Genomic DNA, 15,307 nt, shown 5'->3' with positions numbered 1-15,307 from the left:
GACAAAGTTAACTACGATTTTAGCTTTGCAAGGCTCAAGAAAAGTGCATGTGACGTCTTCAGACTGTTTTACCTTTTGCTAGATACTTATTACGATGAAAGGTATTGAGAGTAACACTATTATTCAGTGGATAAAGCTTCAGACCAGAAGTAACTCTTTTACGTCTCTCTTGGCATACTTCTTCACTAAGGTTGTTGTTGTTCAAACTTCTAACGACTCTATTTCTATCTCTATAAAAGAAAGTTGAAGACTCAAAGGAAGGTTACAACATCACAACATATACAAAGATCTTAGCATAACTCTGAAAGGTTTCCTAGATATGATTATTTTATAGGAGAATTTTTAAATAAAGACTATGAGTTTAAATTAGGTATAAATTTAACTTATTATTTGAATTTAAAGATGTTATTATGTTTTGGTCATTTTGAATGGTAGAGAAATAAGGTTTGTGAAAATTAAATTTATGGGTGAGGATAGAGTGTATGGCTAAATATGTCTGTTTGGTACTTTGTAGTAAATTAGATGACAAACACGCCTACCAACTAAAGACTTAGGTGGTGTCACATACATGTGCTGAAGTTTTAAATAGGAAATCTTCTAACTCTAAGTGGGTATCCAAGGTTATGGTTGAAAAAAGAAAGTTGGTTGAGAAGGTGAACATGAGCTAATGTCTAAACTAAAAAAGAAGTACTCTGTAGGTATTGCCAAAGGAATGAAATTGAGAGATAAGGCAATTGTTTAGGTGGTTATTGAAGGACATCCGACAAGACAATATGCTATGTTTTGGAGTTATTTTGTGGAGTTAAATATTCAAAGTGTTGGGAATACAACAAAAATATGTTGAGATACTTTTTCCTAGATGAAAGTGTATGATCTAATGTCTAAACTAAGAAGGCAGTACTATGTAGGTATTACCAAAGGAATAGAATGGAGGGCTAAGGAAATTGTTGAGGATATTAAAGGACATTTGAAAAGACAGTATGCTAATTTTATGAGGTATGTTATGGCGTTAAAGAATCAACACGATTTAAGAAAACTTACATCATATAGAGAAGAAAATTTTGGTGGTGATGATGATGATGTTCTTGTTAATGCATCTGTGGTGAAGATAAAAAGAAGAATATACTCAATTTAAAATTTTAGGACTCGTTAATTTTATTCATGATTTTTTTTGTTTAATTGACATATTTTTATAGTTATTTTATTATTATAATTACCACATAGATTAAATAAATAAATAATATGTCAGTGGACATCATCATAATTTATTGACAAGTTTAATTGATAGTCAAAATATAGAAAATTTAATTTTAGACATGTAAAATCTGTATATTTTTACAAAAAAATTTCAAACTTAAATCAAAATAACATAAACAATGTGAATATTACCCCTAAAAAATAGTATTATTAATATTAGGGTTAGGAAGTATTTAAATTAAACATGAAAACGGGGTGGGACAATGATATGTTTTATCTTTCCAGTACTCAAACTAGAATTTCAGGGTTAGGAAGTATTCCTCTTAAGATTAGATTTTAGAGACTTTTTACTATTTCCCAAATTCAAGTTGAAATAGTGATTGAGATGGAGAGGTGGGAAGAATGGAGGATAATATGGGATCTTACGTGGAGGAGACCTTTCTTCATCTATGAGGAATCTTTGGTATATGCTTTTTACTTGGCTCTCTGTGAGTTTTATTTTAGTAGGGAGAGTGATAGGTGGATTTGGAGATATTCTAGTGATGGTGTCTTTTTTGTGGTATTTGCGTACCAAGCCCTTGTAGCTCACATGCAGGCCTTTGAGGCATCCTTAGTTAGCAAATTTCTATCTTTTCCTCTTATTTAGGATAGTTAGGCTCCATATAAGGTGACGGTCTTTCCTAGAAGATTTTACAAGAAAAGTTCCTTTCTATAAAAAAAACTACTTAAGCGGAAGGTCATTGTCGATCCGGAGGCTATCTCTTGTGTCTTTTGTGAGGTTTGGCCAAATCATCTTATCATCTGTTTGTCACATGTTCTTTAGCCTTTAGTATTTGGTATAGGATCTTCGGGTGGTTAAGGGTACAATTGGCTCTTCATAGGGATCTAAGGACTCTTTTCGAGATTTTCCTCTCATTAGGACTAAAGCCTAAGTCTAGGGGAATGTTTGTCATGATATGGCATGCAGTTGTGTGAACTATTTGATTAGTGTGTAATGATAAGTTATTCTCTGATTCCTCCACAAACGTGAAAGAGGTGGTGGATAAGAGTATTTTTTTTAGCTTTGTGTTGGTTATATAGTCGCTAATATGTGAACTCTCTCTCTCTCTCTCTCTCTCTCTCTCTCTCTCTCTCTCTCTCTCTCTCTCTCTCTCTCTCTCTCTCTCTCTCTCTCTCTCTCTCTCTCTCTCTCTATATATATATATATATATATATATATATATATATATATATATATATATATATATATATATATATATATATATAACTTCAAAACTCTACCATGTGTCTTAAACAATACCGAATCAAGAGATATGACCGTCTTCAGAGGTGTTCAATGGTATTTGGTGTTGTTGCGGTTCTTCTGGTTTGTTAATGGTGAGTTTGGCGGTCTTAGCTCTAACTGAATTTCTGTTAGGTGTAGTTCTTTTTCTGTTCCTATTATGGTTTGTAAGGTTTCGTTTGCTATTGTTTTTTTGTGTTTGTTTTTTTACTACGTATGTGTGTTTTTCCTATTTAATAATTTTCTCGGTACTTCTTATGCAGTTTGACTTTGTTTTATATTTATGATTGGATTTTCCCCCTCCTTTTCTTATATATATATATATATATATATATATATATATATATATATATATATATATATATATATATATATATATATATATATATATATATATATATATATTATTTTGTCATTAAAAAATACATGTTTTCTGTCCAAAACTCAAACGGAAATAAAAATTGGATCCAAAACCTATCCCCGACGTATTTTGATATATGGGGATAATAATTGGATCCAAAAATTGTCTCAAACAGGTTTGAATATCTTCGCTCTGACCCATCACCATATTTTAATCAATTTTTTACAAATTAAAATAGTTTATTTTCCCAAATTCATGATATATCCTCAACTCTAAAAAACCTTATAAATGATAATTTAAAATTTTCATACACATTTTTCAAAATAATAAAGTTCAAATCAAATATCAATGAATTAATCGAACAATTAGTATTCTAAATTATCAAAGTAAATATTTCACGATATCAATGAAACGAATTCGTAATGAGTACTATTATGCTCATTACTCGTCTCATATCCATATTTTGAAATTGAGAAAAACTTAAACCCAAATTTGAATTATGTCAAAACAGATTATCCTTGTTAAATTCAAGGTTTGTTCAGAAAGGTATCCATGGGTACGAATTTTTTTGTGATGTGTAAAAGAAATGGAATAACAATTAAATGAAGAGAGGGTCTAAAAATATTACTTCCTTAACTATTAGTCTCTCCGTCTCATAATAATTGTATTATTTGACCTAGGCACGGTTTTTTTTAATAATTAAATGTGACAATTTTAATTAAAAAATTAATTAATTACAATTAATAGAGTAGTTAAATAACTAAAAATTAATAAATAAGGGTATACTAGAAAAAAATAATACTACCTCTTATCCTTATTATAAAAGAAAATACTTTTTAAAATTAATTGAAGAATCAATGTATCTAGACTATATGTAGTCCAGATACACGAATTCTTCAATAAATTTAAAATATAATATTTTTTTATATTAAAGTATCCTTTGACCGAGGCTTTTTCGTTTATAAAAGTTACTTTTAAAGTAAAATTGAAAATAAGAGCTTTATAAATAAAACTAAAGTTGTTTGGTAATACTTATATTTTTCTAACTTTAAAAATAATTTTAAACTAAAAATAGTTTGATATATATCTAAAAATATTTTATTTAATATATGGATGAACTAATGTAAGAAAGTGAGAAAATAATAAAATATAACTTTTCTTCAAATTTAGTCTAAGTATTTGATGGGTGATATTTGCGAGTAAAAGTATTGATTTTGATGTATACTTATAAAAATAATAAAGTATTAGATATATATGTAAAAAATTACAAAAAATTGATATAAATTAAAATAAAATACTATTATATTGCTAAAAGATATGAAATATGTTACAAAAAATTAAATGAATATTTTTATTAGATATTTAAAAATGTTGTGTGAGTGAATAAATCAATAATTAAAAAAAAGTTAAATGCACTTTTGATACCCTTATTTTGATTTTTCTTAAATTTTTAATCCCACTTTAAAACAACACTTTCTAATCCCTCGATAATTCATAGTACTATGCGTCACTAAATAATTGGACAATGCATAATGGAAGAAATAAAATTCTTGAACTTAGTGGGAAACAAACCCACATCTCATCTCATCAATTACTAACCAAAGACCTTTGTCATCCACACCACTGTTTGTTAATTCACTTACTACAATATATATATATATATATATATATATATATATATATATATATATATATATATATATATATATATATATATATATATATATATATATAATCAGGTACAACGCTGCAAGACAAAATTGATACTTTACATGTTGGGTTGTCTTCTTTATGAGAGCTTATGCTAGCTTACATTTTCAAATGAAAAACAAACCAAGCCAAACCAATCAGTACAAGAGGAGAGAGGTGCCAATGATGGTGAAGTAAAGCAAAAAATGCAAGTGCAAGATCATAACAGCACAATCAACAAGCTCAAAAGTTTCACACAAAACTAGTTCACACTCAGACTCACCTATTTGCTTGCTAGCTTCACAAATTCTCTTTGCTTTACTAACAAGACCAAGAATCTGTTTCATCAATTTGAACATTTGTTTTAAATAATTGTAGAATACTATAATTAATATTCACTCAAAGTTAGGTATGGCAACATAACCCGTACCCGTGGGTACCCACCCGAACCCGCCCCGAAGTTGACGGGGAAAACCCGCTTTGACTGGGTTTGGGTTTGGGTTTGGATTTTCCCCGATTATAAAATATGGGGACGGGTCGGGTAATGGGGACACTAGTACCCACCCCGAACCTGCCCCATTTGTTTTATTATGTACGTTACTATTTATTTTTGATGATTTAGAATATTAAATATGTGGTCAATGTTTTGATATTTTAATTTGAATGTATTATTTAAAATATATGTATGGAATTTTTTTAGATTGTTTTATTTTATTATTTGTAATGTAATTTTGTTTTGGAAAAAATAAATATTTTTATTAAAAAAATCGATTTCAGTAAATGAATGATGGCGGGGCGGGGATACCCGAACCCAACCCGAACCCGTTTGGGACGGATTTGGGTTTTGATTCTCCACCCCCGTTTGGGTTTGGGGCGGGGAACGGGGACTGTTTGGGGATTCGGGTTTGGGTTTGGGGGAGGTAAAAACTGTCCCCGACCCGCCCCGTTGCCATGTCTACTCAAAGTTGGTGATTATGTATAGTGTGTAAAGTTCAAATAAACAAGCACAATAAGAAGACGATGTGTTAGCTGACAAATTTCCTCCAAAAGAGTGGAAAGCTTGGTCGACCATAAGGATTGTTGGAGGACTAGATCGACGAGGGAAAAACCATAGCACAAGGTCGACATAGAAAGAAACATGTCGAAGTCGAATACCATGGTGGAAATTAATCTTGGGTATCTAAACGCGGGTCGTTACCTGACGTGGGTAGTTATCTGAAGACGTGGGGGGGGTGCTTTCACACGTGTCATCTCGTAAGTAGGTTGTAACCTTCCAACGGTTATTTTCTACTAGTATTTAAACAAATTGTAATGGTCATTTTAGAGGGGGAATTTTTAGCATTACAATAGGAGTACACTTGAAGTATCAAAGAGTTTACGAGAAAAGATTCATCTCCCTACAAAAATGTACTTTTGCTTCCACTTATATTTACCAGTCATTTAACTTACCAAATTGTCTTTGTTTATTTCTTTTATTTACACCAGACTTTTGTCTTTTATTGCATTACTTTACTGTATTTTTAACTTGCTAAAAGTTACATTCACTCCCTTTAAATATTCCAAATACTTTACCAACAAAATAGCCATATACTTAACACCAAGTCTAGGACTTTGTAGCAGGTCCTGCAAGTAAACCTCTAATAGGAAGGCTAGAGATTATTGGCTAAAAATAAATTGGCACACCTGGTGGGACGCAAGGTCTTTTGTAAATGCAACTACGCAGTAGAAAAATGGTGTCACCTCGACCATACGAAGATACGTCTTCGGTGGGAGACACAACTGCGTTATAAACGGCCGATGTTGGTTCCAGCGCGGTGTCAGAGGTTTCGACTGTGTTTGCGAGACCAATTCTAACACCGCGTCAGCCACAAACGTTGACGCCAACAACAATGGGAACTTCTGGGCAATACATGCCCAACTTTACAGTCCCCATGCATAGGATGTTGGGAATGCCGACTAAGTTTATAGTAAGTATGCACAATCTCAGTTCTACTTTTGGCGAAGCATCATTATCGCCATTCCCATATTACCAGGGGTTAGGACCTTTGGCAACTCAATTTGGTCGACCCCCGGGGTTTGGGTTGTCGTCTAAGTCAGTCCCAACTTTCACGTCGAGTTCTATCTCCGTCATGAGACAGCAGATGGACAAAAGTAATCATGAAATGGTTCATATGTTAACTTAGCAAATGGGCACCATACTGAGGCCTTTGATCCAAGATTCTACACAAAGTTACCAGCAACCAGCAACTCAAATGACGAGAATAAGAGACTTTTTAGGGGCTCCTAGGGCGTCAGTTCGTCAAAATCCCACGCCTCCTCCTCAACCGGAAATCCCAATCCGACAAGAGGAAATGACGGACGACACGGTCGAACAAGAATATCAGGAGTTCGAACAAATTCCTAGGGTGGCTCAAAGGCCTCTCATTGTTTTGGTCAACAGAAACCAGGATCTCGACCATGTGGTCAGGCAGATTCGACACGAGGCAGCCGTTGGGGAACAAAACCTAGAGGCTATTGTCGAGCAGATCATAGTATGAAATGGAATAAGCCCAGGCCTATAGCGGTCGACTTACTCTTCACCCTTGTCAGACTTTGTCTTACAGACAGAACTTCCTAGGGAGTGGAAAGTCCCGAAATTCACCAAGTTCGTTGAGGATACTGAGGAGTCCACCGTCGAACACGTTGCTAGGTATCAGACTGAGGCTGGCGACATAGAGAATAATGAGGATTTGAAGTTAAAATACTTCCCAAGTTCTCTTACAAAAAACGCGTTCACATGGTTCACAATGCTACCTCCACAATCGATCCAAACTTGGACCCAATTGGAGAGATTGTTCCATGAACAATTTTACATAGGGTCGTCGAAGATTAGCCTTAAATAACTAGCCAGCGTCAAACGAAAGACTACTAAGTCAGTTGATCAGTACTTAAATAGGTTTAAACTGTTGAAAGCGCGATGCTTTACTCAAGTCCCTGAGCATGAGTTGGTTGAGATAGCAGTCGGGGTTTAGATTATTCTATAAGGAAAAAACTGGATACTCAGTATCTTAGAGATATGGCACAATTGGCTGACAGAGTTTGATACATTGAACACCTGAAAGCTGAAAAGACGAAAATTGGTCGATATCATAAGAAAGAAAAAGTATCATATATCACAGTCGAAGGATGCTCTTCCAACGACAAAGAGTTGATCGGCATAAGCGAAGTTAGCATGGCGGAACTTAAGCCCGGACCTCCATAAACGTTTAAGGTTTTAAAGCCCTCGAATATGAAAAACCCCACCGAAGCTGAAAAAACAGATAAATACGTAGCTAAGACTTACATGTTTGACATGTCTAAGTGCGACGAAATGTTTGATTTATTAGTTAAAGGCATTCAAATTATCGTCCCTCAAGGTTTAAAGGATCCCCCTCTAGAATAAAAGAAGAAAAGGGGATTCTATAAATTTCATAATTTCCTTGGTCATAAAACTCATTTGTGTGTTATTTTCAGGGATTTGGTGCAAAAGGCTTTGAAAAAAGGAAGGCTTCAATTTGGAGAAAGGTCAAAGATGCAGGTGGACTCCGACCCTCTAAAGGTGTAAGAAGCTTTGTATTCAGAGCCTCTTGAATGTATGATGGTCGAGACTACTGATGGTCTTGTAGAGTCTTCCGATATGGCATCCTTAACTGATCCTTTTGAAGTACTCATGGTTGAAACTACTGATGGTTTAGACAACGAAACCGAAAATGGATTGGAGTCGGCCTATCCTCAACCAGGCGAAAGCTTATCAGACTTCCAAGAGAAGTGCAGGTTAAATGGTTCAAAAGCTTTGTTATGTTCTAAGTGCAGCGGGGTGTTCAACGAGAAGACTGTCGAAAGATTGGAATCTGATAACAAGGCATTGAAAGAAGAGAAACATGTCATCATACGATTCATGTTTGACAAACATGGAGCACCTCGACGAAACAAAGAATACAGGAGGAAATTTCAACATTCCCGACCAAAGGTTTTCATTCCGCCGACGAATGTTCCACAGGAGAAGTGGGTAGAGTCAGTCAGCCAGAAAGGGGGCAAGAAACCAAAGCGGAGAGTGTTGGAAAAAGAAACAGCGTCTCCAGAGAAGAAGAGGGCCTATGTGGTCTCTCCCAACTAAAAAGGGAAGAACCCAATGACCAGAACACAATGGAGGCGTTACCAGCAGAACAAAAAAGCTGGGAAGAATGTCACAACTCCATATTTGAAACCTGTGGAAACCTTTGGACAAAAGAGGCAGATGCCAAAGGCAATGGGGGTGGGACAAGAAAAAATGGTGGCTAATCAAACAATGGTCATGATTGTCGGTCCGACAGGGAAGAAAGCAGTAGTAACTTCCCAAAGTATGAAGTGTTCGTCTGAGTTTGAAAAACAGCTAGGGGATGTGGGTGAATCGAAGGAGGAAAACCCTGAGTACTCCTCTCAGCCAGAGGAAGGAGAGCCTGAATACTCCCCCCAGTCCGGAGAGGAGTTCGACGAAGACATGTATAATGAAACCAATGATGACATCTATGGTGATGACTTCGTTGTAAACTGCGGCATTGTATCAGTATTGTCGGCTGAATACGACATGGTAGCTGAAGTCTCCGAAACGGAGGAAGACTTTATGCCAGATGAAACGGTTGGAGGGAAACCACTATGCTACTACGTCATGAATAGTGGTGTAGTGGAAGAACATAAGGCCACGTTCGAAAGACCCAGCCCGAGGATGATGTATCATTTGAAGCCTTTATTCATAAGGGTGAAGGTTGATGGAGTGGAAGTAAACAAGGTATTTGTCGACGGGGGCGCAACTGTCAATTTAATGCCTTATACTCTATTTAAGAAAATGGGGAAGTGCGACGACAATCTCCGACAACACAACATGGTTCTATCAAACTACGAAGGTAAAACCAGCAATGCAATGGGTGTTGTCCAGGTCGATCTAGCTATAGGCACAACAACACTCTCGACACTGTTCATGGTAATAGATTCCAAAGCTAATTTCAATTTACTCATGGGTCGAGAATGGATCCATAGGATATGAGCGGTACCTTCAACGGTACACCAAAGACTTATAATCAGGCGTTAAGACGACATCATAGAAAACATTAAGGCCGACCAAAGTTATTACTGAATCGATGATAGGGGCCCGAAGAGATCCTTCGACCAACATTTGGCGAACATCGTGCCATGTGATGATGAATCAGGTTCCTATACTTCAGTTAACACCAGTCGCATAATGAACCTAGATCTCGATCATGGTTTCATATGGGATGCTGAGGGGGAGACGAAGCCAGAGACGGTGATTCCACCTAAGGGGTGGCCTATAGTCGATGAAGATGACTACTGAGTTAGAAAGTTTGGCTCAAATTTTGGCATATCTAGCTGAAAACAAGAGAAAGTCGACTCTGGAAAAGGAGAGGCTTCAAGACTTATCCTATGAGAACGAAGAAGTAGAAGATGGTCGACAAGACCAAATAACAACTTTCGAAATCCGGAGGCTTGATTGCATCTATGACAATAAGCCTTTGGGGTTCGAGAAGAACCCATCGAATAAGTTGCATAAGATGAAAGCACAAGACCCCGTCAAAGAAATTGATCTAGGAGATGGGGTCACAAAAAGACCAACATACATAAGTACCAAGGTTGGGTCAAAAATGAAGGTGAAGCTGATTGAAGTATTGACAGAATACAGAGACTGTTTTTCCTGGGATTATAACGAAATTCCCGATTTAAATCGAAGTATTGTGGAGCACCGACTGCCTATCCAACTTGGGAAAAGGCCAGTGAAGCAACACCCTCGACGATTTGCTTCAGAGATCACCTTGAAAATTAAGCAGGAGATCGAAAGATTCCTCAAAAGTCGTTTCATCAAGACTGCGAGGTATGTCGAATGGTTAGCTAATATAGTGTTTGTCATTAAGAAAAATGGAACTCTTAGAATGTATAGCTTTTAGAGTTTTAAATAATGCCACGCCAAAGGATGAATACTCGATGCTCGTGGCAGAAATGATGTCGATTCAGCCGTAGGTTTTGAATATTTGAGCATGCTTGATGGCTATTCTGGATACAATCAAATTCTTATAGCCGAAGATGATGTCCCTAAGACAGCGTTTCTATGCCCTGGAGCTTTGGGGACATACGAATAGGTTGTGATGCCGTTTGGCCTAAAACACACAGGAGAGACATATCAAAGAGCTATGAACGCCATATTTCATGACTTCATTGAAAATTTTATGCAGGTATATATTGACGACATTGTGATAAAATCGTTATCACAAGGAGATCATCTTGATCACCTTCGACGCTCGTTTAAAGAATGAGAAAATATGGATTGAAAATGAATCCATTAAAATGTGCTTTTGGTGTACATGCAGGAGACTTCTTGGGTTTCGTGGTACACAAACGAGGCATCGAGATCAATCAAAACAACACAAAGGCGGTCTTAGATCTCAAGGCCCCGTTGACAAAGAAGTTGTTCCAATCTTTGTTGGGGAAGATAAACTTCTTAAGGAGGTTCATATCAAATCCAAGTGGCAGGACGAATGTGTTTTCGCCACTACTCAGAATCAAGAAGGAAAGTGATTTTCACTGGGGACCGGAGCAGTAAGAGGCTTTCGATGCCATCAAAGGATACCTTATAAAGCCTCTCATTTTGTTGCCCCCTAGTAGGAGTAAAAATATGAGTTTATATATTGTTGCATCGGATATGACCATATGGAGTATGTTAGCCCAAAAGGATATTAGTGGTGTCGAAAGACCCATATATTACCTCAGTCGAATGCTAATAGATGCTGAAACTAGGAACAGTCTGATTGAAAAAGTGTGCATATGCATGTACTTCACATGTATGAAATTGAAGCAATATATAAAACCAACTGATGTTTAAGTTTCGTCTCACTACGATGTTATTAAACATATTTTGTCTAAACCTACTCTGCATAGTCGAATTGGAAAATGGGCATTAGCTTTAACAAAGTTTTCTTTGACATATAAACCTTTAAAGGCTATGAAGGGCTAAATCGTAGCAGATTTTATAGTGGATCATGCTATGGTCGAACCTTCACTAAACATGGTTGACACAAACCCTTGGTGGTTATATTTAGATGAGTCGAGCCACAAATACGGAACAGGAATTGGGGTGTTGATATTATCCCCACAAGATATTCCGACAAGATTCAAGTGTAGAATCGACGAAAAATGTCCCAACAATGAAGTTGAGTACGAGGCCCTAATAACTGGTCTTTGAATCCTGAAAGAATTGGGATCCAGTAGAATAGAGGTGATAGGAGATTCAGAGTTGGTAATTAAGTAAGTCACACGAGAATACAAATGCATTAAAGAAAATCTGTTGAAGTATTTCGTGATGGCAACACAACTGTTGGAGTACTTCGAGATCACCGATATTACGCATGTGCCAAAAAATGAGAACTAAGAAGCCAATGATCTAGCCCATATCGCCTTTGGGTATAAGATGTCGAAGTCGAGACTCCAGGAAATTATTGAAGTTCGGGAGAAGATGGTGTTGGACGCACCACCAATAAGGGCAGACATCCAAGAGGCAAAGGGGGAAGACATCCTCGACGGAAGTATCAGTTTTTATGAAGGTTTCGATGACAAGTGCCTCAAAGATTTTGAGTTTAAAAATTTCTGGGGAAACGAAGTTTTCGCTGTTAGCAATTCATCACCATCAGATTGGAGAAAACCAATTTTTGAGTACTTAGAGAATCCAATCGGAAATACTGACAGGAAAATCAAATACAGGACCCTGAGCTATGTACTACTGGAGAATGAATTGTTGAAGAAAACTCCAGAGGGAGTATTGCTTAAGTGTCTGGGAAGTACAAAAGCATATTTGGCCATATCTGAAGTGCACAGTGGAGCCTGTGGTGCACACCAAGCAGGACACAAGATGAAATGGCTAATGTTCTGACAAGGCGTTTATTGGCTCAGTATGTCGAAGGATTGTATCGAGTTCGCCAGGATGCCAGGAATTCCAGATGCATGCGAGCGTTCAACACGTACCAGCAAGTGAGTTGCATGCGGTTATCAAGCCATGGCCCTTTAGGGGATGGGCGTTAGATGTCATTGGTGATATTCGACCGGCCTCATCGAAGCAACACAAGTTTATCCTGATCGGGATAGATTACTTTACTAAGTGGATCGAAGATGTCCATTTGGTAAAAGTAGATCAGGAGGTCGTGATCGAATTCATTCAAAAGTATATTATATATAGATTCGGCATCCCAGAAACCATTACCACAAATCAAGGTTCGGTTTTTGTGGGGCAAAAGATGCAGGAATTCGCCGTCGAAACAGGTTTCAGGTTGGTCACTTTCACACCTTATTATGCGCAAGCAAATGGCCAAGTCGAAGTGGCCAACAAGGTGATAATAAGTCTAATCAAAAAACATGTTGCCAAAAAGTCAAAAAATTGGCACAAGACATTGGACCAAATCCTATGGGCTTGTCGAACGTCCCCAAAAGAGGCAATAAATTCGACGCCTTTCCGACTAACATTTGGTCACGATGTCGTGTTACCAGTAGAAATTTGTTTACAGTCAGTCAGGGTGCAACGCCAGAATGATATTCTATCGGAGCGATATTGGGAGCTAATGTTTGATGAATTGGATGATTTATACGAAGGAAGATTGGTCGCGATGGAAGCATGGACACGACAGAAAGAACGAGTGGATAAAGTGTACAACAGAAAGGTCAAAACGAAAACCTTCGCAATAGATGATTACGTTTGGAAAGTAATTTTTCCTATGGATCGAAGAGATCGAACCTTAGGAAAATGGTCTCCAAAATGGAGGGACCGTTTCAAGTAATCCGAACGAGTACTAACAACTCCTATGAGATTCAGGAACTAGGCATGGATCGAAGGGTTTTAAGGGTAAATGGGAAATATTTGAGGAAATATAAACCTATGCTACAAGAGATTCAGGTCCAAACATGACGAAAATATTCATTAATTCGTTTAAATAGTCTAAAAGGCATTACAAAAAATGGTCTACCGGCCTTACAACATCAATACAAAGAGAAAGTCAGGCGGGAAATCTAGATTTGAAATCCCCAAAGGCAGTTGTCTCGTGATCGATTCGACTATCCATAAAAATCTGGTTAAGTTTAGCTATCTGCGCTTGATAGTCCGAAATTTATTGGTCGAAGATCTGTTGTTGGCAGAGATGCTCCTTTTTCTTGGCTTCAAATTCACTAAGTTTTTTCACGCATGTTCCACTGAAATCCCACTCAAGCCCCATTTTGTTGAGCTTCGTCATGATTTGGAAGTCAACATTTCGATGGAGGTTAAGGTCCTTGACAAATTGAGTGAAGAAAGCCTCAAACTCGACAAAATACTTGACCATCGAGGCAGGAAGCTGATGAAGTGCAAGTGCATCAAGGAGTTTGAAGATGTCACGGGATGGACCTTCTTCTTCTTCAAGAGCGAGTAAAAGTTCGCGCTCGAATAATAGTTCCTTCAGTTGTTGGAGTGTGAGAGTGGCTGTAGCATTCAGCTCCGATGAAGGAGTCATAGTTGAAGACGGAGGTCGCGTCACGGTCGATAGTTGACGGAGTTTTTATATCTCCCGTAGAGCCTCCACTGGATTTCATTGTTTGATAACCATGATCTCACCGGAGTCTAAACGCCAGTTGACACCCCTTTCGTCAGCAACATTTGGAGGATATTGAGTTGGTTAGGAAACGGGATTCTGTTGGACCTCTGGCGAGACACTTTGGAACTCAGTCTGCCTTTGTGGGCTAAAGACAACTTCTATAGTTGGATTGTCGGCCCGATCTTCTGCCACAGATTCGGTCGGAGTCGAAATAGCCATAGGTTCCTAGGGTATAAAGAATTAGAACTCACGTCGAAAATAACCTCACTGGTTGTTGAAAAATAAAGACTGACGAATACCTGAAGGGGCGCGTGAGGTGGAAAAACTGTAGGAGTCCTCTCTGGATCATGAGGGACAAAAACCTTCTTGAGGTCATCTGGAACTGCAGGAGTCGAAATCGAAGGAGCCACCTTCGAATGAGTCTTTTTAGCTTGAGCTTTTTTCCTTCGGATGGGATTAGGAGGCGTTGTGGGTGGTGCCTTCGACGTCGGGAAAATATGTGAATGCACACTGCCGTCGGACTCCTCGTTGTCGATCGAATGGACCTCTTCAGGAACCTGGAGCACAAGACAAGTGAGAAGGTGATGAAAATTGTTTAAGATAGAAATCATGTTAAGGATATTGAAACTAAATACCTTTGGCTTTGGAGTCGATGGCACCCGTTTCTTTTTCGAGGGCTTGGCCAAGGCCGGTTCAGATGAGGGAACCCTCTTTCAACCCTAACAACAGAAATGTTTAATGTTTTTCATTCATAGGGAAAAAGGGAGTGAAAGAGTGGCATTTAACTTTCTTGGGGCTTCATCGACATTGTCAGTTTAAATTGTAGTGTCGGGAGCATTGATAGACGGTGGCGAAGGCGGTATATCGCCAGCGAAGGTGGAAAAGGCATCGATCATGTTCTGTAGAAAGAGATCACTTGAAAAATCTTGATTTTGGTAGATGGCCCACCTGTAACACCCCTTTTTCTACCCCAAATTACTTAGCATATAATCAGAGTAAATAAGCACGCATATAAACAAAAGGGCGTCACATCGACGTTTTCAAAAACTAAAAGCTCTCAAAAACCAAACATCATTCATATACAATACACAACACACCTGGTCATTTAAAAATAACACATTTCCATTATCATGAATATTCAAGCATATGCGTTCGCAGCGGAAA

The sequence above is a fragment of the Lathyrus oleraceus genome, chromosome 3, assembly GCF_024323335.1.
Source record: "Lathyrus oleraceus cultivar Zhongwan6 chromosome 3, CAAS_Psat_ZW6_1.0, whole genome shotgun sequence".
NCBI classification, from domain to species: Eukaryota; Viridiplantae; Streptophyta; class Magnoliopsida; order Fabales; family Fabaceae; genus Lathyrus; species Lathyrus oleraceus.
The sequence above is the reverse complement of the archived record's forward strand: the minus strand, read 5'-3'. Positions refer to the sequence as shown.